Consider the following 7,423-nt stretch of genomic DNA (forward strand, 5'->3'; position numbering starts at 1 on the left):
CAACATTTGGGTGGCCTAATGCTTCTAATTAAAAGAAAAGGGGGAGATGTGGGGAGCCGTCCTCACAATCACCATGGCAAGATGGCGCTGGCATCCCGTGTTCTAACTGGTAAACAAGCGGTCTGCGCATGTGCCTGGTAAATTTCCATCCCTTGCGCCCTGTCTGTCCCGTGGCGTCATCTGGGCCGATAGTGAGCAGCCAACCAGGGAGCTACATGGCCTAGGCGGAGAACATTTCCTATATAAGGGAGAGGGTTTTTTGTAGGGAGCTGTGAGTAATCGCCATTACAGGATGGCGTTGGCCTTTGTTGTTCATAACTATAAACAGTTTTTGTGCGCAAGTGCAAGGGTGAATTCGCGCCAAGTCACGACCCATCCCGGGGTGTACTTTTGAAATTATGAGCAAGCAGCCAACCAGGTGCAGAAACGCCACACTAAGACATATATAAGCTGCACCATTTCTGGGGCTTGGGGTCTTCCTCATGATGTAGCAATAAAGCTTTGCCACAGAAGAATCCGGTTGTCCGAGTGTGTTCTTGCTGGCGAGATGCAGCTTGGGACAGTTTTTCACCTCGGGGTCTCTGCTTTCGAGTAGCTTATGCATTGCCTCTCGAGATGCATTAAAGCTTTACTGCAGAAGAATCCTAACGATGTGTCGCGTCGTTCTTGCTGGCGAGACGGTAGCGCTTCGCACCCTTTTCCATCCCCGTGCTCCCTGCTCCTGCTTCTGTGCCAGCTTGTCAGGCAGCAAGGGGGAGGTTGCCCTGTCCAGCCCAGCCCCTCAGTCCTGGGATGTCCCACGCAGGTTTTCTGAAAAAGAAAAAAATTCCATGAGGAACTATCCATCACTGTTTAGTAGGAGAATATGCAAAGATCCATGAGGAGTTAGGGTGTTGCTGAGGCCAACCAGGTTCTTGGGTGCTGACTATACACAGCTTCTACTCTACATTTTATATCAGTTAGGAACCCCACATTGGGTCTCACATATCCTATTGGCATTTCCCCTTCAGGGTATCTGGTCCCTAAAGACTCTTTTATGTTTCAGCAGAGGAGAGTGAAGGTTTACTCCGTCTTGTGGTTTCTAAACCCCACACCTCTTCAAGGAGAGGACTGTGACCGGATGCTCAAGACTGTTTCCTCCAATCTGTCTGCATCGTTGTCCTTTCACCCAGGCACAGAGGCAACAAGGCTCAGTTATGGAGGAGGAAGGGACCACAAGGCAGCAATAGGGCTGTATGGGTGCTTGGGAGGAGACATCCTATCCCATTGTCCTGTAGCCCTTTCTCCGTGCTTGCCTTTCTCCTTAGTCTGAGGATTCCTCCACAGGCTCAAACTGCATAACTACCTTCACTTTCAATGCCACAGTTGGGGGGGATGCTTATTCAGTGAATGGATCTAAATATAGACAAACTGCTTAGCTACATGTATCAGAACCTCACAGAATTATCTCCATGAGTATTTTTTTTTAACACAAAGACACTTAAAGTTTCTATTAACAAGTGTTTGCAACTCTTGACTTTTTTTGAAATCAAGGTCTTTAAAGACCTCAACTTTACCACATGTAAAACTAATGTAAAAGAAAAAAAAAACAACAAATGAATAAAAAATGTAAAAAAAAAATCTTTAAAAAGTATATTAAGAAAATCAGGCATTAAATATACAAATATGTTTGTTGTATCAAAAAGAGATGTGTCTAGGCAAAAATAATGAAAATCCTGAGCTGTCTAGATAGCATAGATGGTTCTGGCTTATCAGGCCAATTTTCAAATTCTCAGTCGCTTGTGTCTCTTGGGCATCTTTTGGGTTGGACTGCTCTGGGCATTTGGGTTGCTCATCAAGAGAGGCTGACTGTGAGGTGGCAGCTCACCTTGAGTCTACTTTTGGTTTCATTATTCTCTCAGCTGGCCTCCTCTCTAACCAGGAGGACCTGTGCAGAGTCGTAGTCTATACCTCCACGCATATCCTGTCCCTTTGTGCCTATAATCTCTTGTGCCCTTGCTGTTAGTCCCTCTCTCCCTTCTGTCTAGCCCAAGAGAGTTGGAAAGCTGTAGTCAACACCCAGTCTCCACATGCAACAAGGGGGAAATGTTTGTCTGCAGTCAGTTATTTTGGAGCCAGACCTTGGGGGTGTATTCTTGAGTCCATCATTTTTTCCCCCTACCTTCATTGTTATGGTAAATGCACTAGTAATTGCATGGTGGGCCCAAATGATGCAGATTCCTTACTTAACCAATGGTTATGGTGGGTCCACAGCATACTCAGTGCCTTGACTGTGAACTCTACCAGTGCCTGTGCCATCTGCTGCCTCTGCCCAACACCTAAAACTGTTACTATGTTTCCACATTGTGCAATCAAGTGCTCAGAGTTATTCTTCCTGGTAGTCTGGTGTACAAATACACCTTCGCTGATGTCATTCCTGTTAGGGTAATCATTTCTTCATGTAGTTAATGTGCTGTCTTGTGGATCTCCTCTGGCTGCCCACAGTTGCTCTGCCTCTGAAGGCTAATGTGGCAGCTGCAGTCCCTCTTGGGGTCTGATGTAGACCTGGTCTACAGTCAGAGGACAAGCTCTCTCATTTCGTACTTCCTGAAGCCTAGAGAATTATGAGACTGTATCTAAAAGTATAGCTGATACTTAATCCAAGTCTTGCATGCTTTAAGACCCATACTACCTCCACTGGGTCCAAAAACAGGAAAAAAAAAAGAATTTATAAGGGTTTGGCTGTTATCAGAACCTTGGGACCATTGGCTTGCCCAACCGTTGTACTAAATTGTTGGGGTCTCCCACCTCCTTGTTGCTGCCAAGCCTGCCTTGCTGACACTAATCACTCTCCTTCAAAACACCAGCCCCCTATAGGTGCTGAGACCCGCCAGAGAGTTGCTGTGTTTCCGCCGCCTACCGAGAGGACCTCGCTGGATCTCCCAGAATGTAGCATCCTTGGACCCGCCTACAATTGGACTGCTGCTGGCAAGTTCAAAGACTTAAGGGCGGGCTAGAGATCTTTCCATGTTATTTAAACAGAGTTCGGTTATTAAAATTCGGAGCCTTGAATAGAATTTTGTCAAGGCTTCCATTTTCCTCTTGCACATTCCATTTCAGTCAGCCCGCCTCTCAGGATGAACCCAGACCGGATTAAAGTGAGTTTTGTCAGAAACTCACACTAAATAAATCCCTTCCTCAGAGCCATCTGGAAGGCTGGGGAGGGAGAATAATCAAGGAAGGGATTTAATGCTACATGCTGCTGCTTCTGGGTCATGGTGGCTGAGAGACTTTGCCACTTTGCAAAGAATTCCCCAGAGTTTGAGTATCTTGACATTATTGTGGACCTAAAAAGAGCATTTGTTTAAATGGGTTGTGCCTTATCAATTTTTGTAGTAGAAATTTTAAATTTTAAAATAAAAACTGGGGGCCAGGTTTCTGGAAAGATGGCTTGGAGGTTAGCAGTGTTTTCTGTTCTGATAGAGGGCCCAAATTTGTTTCCCTGCACTCATGTCAGACAGCTCACAGCTGCCTGTGACTCCAGTTACAGATCTTCAGTTACAACCTCCTTTGGCTTCCAGGCACCTGTATGCACATCAACATGCACACACACATACACACATATACATGTGTGCACACACATACTTTAAAAATAATTTTACAATTTAACATTCTTTAAAAATGAAGATGTGGAGACCCTATTGGTTATTTTTTGCTTCTTGACTTTTTAAACACAGAAGACAGAGTCTTCAGTCTGCCTCTGTATTTCTTTTACTCAAAGAGAGGCCTTGACCTGAAATATATGCAGTTTGTCTATCTTCATACAGCCATGTAGCTGCAAGAGATCCAGAGATGTACTTTAATAAATAACCTTTTCAAGAAACCTAAGAAGTCCTTTGATTTTTTTTTTAAGCCAGTGGAATTTATCTAAATATTAATTGCAGAATAATTGCAATGCAAAACTATATTATTGTAATGTTCATGTTCAGTCATATATTGTACCATCATACACCTTATCTATGCTGACTGAGCTACTAGGGAGCTTAGTTTACTCAGCTTCACTAAGTCTAATCCCATAGCTTCATGCAGTAATAGTTTCTTTAAAAGCCACATTTATAATGCCACTGATAAGGAACAGAAACATCTTTAAGCACTGGAAAGCTGCCACGAACATAATAGAAATGAATTTTTTACTCAAAATTCAAATTTTCAATTAATGGCTCAGATGTTGTCATTGGCAACAAACTATGTCATTTTCTGTGCTGGATATAATAGGTTCACTTTGTTCATTTTTTTAAGGAAGTGCTTTCCAAGTCCCCATGTGAATAACTATAATTTGTCAGCTACAGAGTTTTCAGAGAAACTCCTATTACATGGGGAAGAAAAGGATAGTTCAGCTTGTAACTCAAATGTCCCAGAAGCCTTTTCTTTCTTCAATAAAGCCGTCTTGTTTCCAGAGGCCATAGACATGGCTTTTTGTGTACTTTCCACTTAGTCACACAATAGTGTGACCATTTCCCCACTGTGAGTATGTGGGAACTGTGACCAAGTAGTGCAACTAGCACAGGTTAGCATGCCACCTTGAATCATGGTGAAGCGGTCTTACTCATCTAAACTTTCCGGCCATGAGTTAAAATTTCAGTATAACCAGAGTATTAAGAAGGTTTTAACATCAGAGAAAGAATGTAGTCCTTGGACGCCCCCTGAAATGGTCTTATAACCACTAACCACAGTTTGTCGTTGGTGATGGGAATTCTGGGTGAACTAACAGAAAAGACCAATTAAGGTTTTCTGTTAAAAAAGAAACAATATCGTCTTCCATACAGAACTATTGGAGACAAAACCATGGTGTTTTTGTGTATAAATCTCAGGGTAAGTTAATGGACCTTGACAGTTCTTTTCAGATTTGAGAATATTCCTGGGAGAAGAGAAAAGCTTAAGTGTCCAGTCATATTGCCCAGATGGCCAACTACTCTGCACACAAAACTCAATCTAGAAGGGATGTTTTACCCCACATTGTGCGTACTCCACCCCCCACCAAGGTACCTTCTCCTTTCTTCGATTTGTCACCTCACAGAGCTCCAAAAAGCCTCTGTTCTGCCTGGCTGTATGTTTAGCCCTTGTCATGTGCAGTCAGTTCTCCTTCACTTTCTAAGACAGCCCCAGAGCAGACACCATTCCATGGCTAGGTGAAGGGCATCTGACACAGAAGCCCTACTTTACAAAAGGAAAGTGTGATGAACTGGACCTCAGCAAATTAAAGCTTTTGTTCAATGAAAAGGGTCCTGTGCGGATTCTGTAGACCAGGAAAAAATAGATTTGAAGGTCGCATACAGATTCCCATCCAGAAAATGTGAAGAATCCTTACAAATGATCTAGGAAAAGTCATAGGAAATACAAAACAGAAAGCTAGCAATGGCACAAGGGACACAGGATGCATCTGTATTGTTTCTTATATTGTGTGTGAGTCTACATCTGGAAATTAAAAGTACATTCTAAATATGTCAGCATGTTGACAATATCATAACCTGGCTCTAACTTCCAAGATATTTCCTTTACACCAAGAATAAATCCAAACGACTGCTTGTATCTTCTCAGTACCACATTAGACCCGTTTTTGAATTCTTTGTTTTACCACTTTCTTTCCTACTTCTTTCTTAGAACTTTCTTTGGTATTCTTTGAATATTCCAGCCTTTTCTACCACAAGGACCTGTGGATTTGAACTCTCCATGATGCAGCCTTTCCTAACCCCTTTACACTGCACCCTTATCCTTTCTAGTCTTCCTTGTGTTCCTCACAGAGCAAATCTGCACAGGAAGGAAAGATTTGGGCTTCACTTACATCTCTTCCTCACATCATTCTGGCCCCTAAAATTCGAGTAAGCCATGTGTGTTTAGACCTTGTCATGTGCAGTCATTAAGCCACCAGTTACTTATCCAAAATAATCGTTTCCTGAAGGACCCTGGACAGCTTAAGATATCAATATCTCTGTTAAATCTGAGTCTCATCTCAGTACATGCTAATACCATCCAGCCCACACCCTCAAGCCAGGAACCTGGATGGATCGGCCCAGCACCTTTCTTTTTTAGTTCTCCCAACACCCAAGTGGTTGCCAAATCTTGGCTAACCAACTAATAATAAATTCCCCCACAGAGCTTAATTGCTAGTCCTCTTCCCCACGTGCTGTATTCTGCCCAACTACCAAAATGGCATTTGCCACAAATCATCCATATGCCTGGTGTAGGATTTCTACTATACAAATCTGTCCCTTTCCTAAAATCTTTAAATGAACCCACCATGTGTTCCAGATAAAGACCAAATTCTTCCACTTGGCCCTTGCCTGTCTCTTGAACCATTGCTTGCCCATCTCAAGCACATCCTTAGAACTTCTGGCCATATGCTAGAGCAAGCCATTCTCAGCCACACCCCCATGACTTTGCACATGTTGTGCCATCTGTCTGGATGTCCTTCTCTGCTGCCTGGCATCTTTCAGGGTTCAGCTTAGCACCATTACCGGGAGAACATCACTGACTTCCAATCTGGTTCTGGGCCTCCACAATCATTCATGTCAGGTTTCAAAATGCTCAGGAAGTAGCACATAGTAGGCATCTCTATATTTAGCAAGTGAATGACTTGGGTTGGACATTAATAATCATGTCAAGTCTACACATCCCTCTGTAAACTGTGGTGGGCTGTGGAAGTGATAGTGGTATTTCATTTGTCTTCTCTCTAGCTCTAACTTAAGATGTTTTGTTATCTTCTGGAGATAATCTTGTGTCAGTCCCTCCTTTAAAAAAATCACCCATCTTCAAAGTTCTTCCAGCTCAGTGTGTGCTCTTGGATGCTGAATGAAGTCTAAATTCAGAGATGTGTTAAATCCCAGATCTGCTACACACCTCGTTGTTCAATGGCCTTGAGGTTTGATTTTAATGGGGAAAGTAATGGGACCTCCACAAAGGGTTGTTGTGAGGATTCCATAAATTTATGCAGGAAAAAAAAAAACTTAGAATGGGGTCTGGCCTGTGGTAAGCACCCACTACGTATTTGTCTATCTCCGTTTGGTGACTTGGGCACAAGGCAGGGAGAAAACTAGGAAAGAAATGAAAAGACGGAGCAAGAGGCCCCAGACAAGTCAAGATGGACAGGAAGGGGTTGGGAGAGGGCTTTGATTAAAACCCTGTTATTCCTCTTATACAGAGCACAGAGTAGGCAGTCAGGGAGCAAAGCTGACAGCAGTGAGATGGTAGTCTGGAGTCTGCTGCTTTAATCAGGTAGGGCAACTAAGGCCTCTGGGTCCTGATAGATAAATCCAGTCCGCAGATGGGTCTCCAGACAGTCAGTTACTTTCCAGACTTAAGGGGAAAGCTGGGCCATCTTGGCAAGCTCCTGTTTTGAAGGTCATTTTTGCCCTTTCCCTAGAGCATTGCATTATAAGCACTCAGC

Source organism: Mus pahari, chromosome 17 (assembly GCF_900095145.1).
Source record: "Mus pahari chromosome 17, PAHARI_EIJ_v1.1, whole genome shotgun sequence".
NCBI classification, from domain to species: Eukaryota; Metazoa; Chordata; class Mammalia; order Rodentia; family Muridae; genus Mus; species Mus pahari.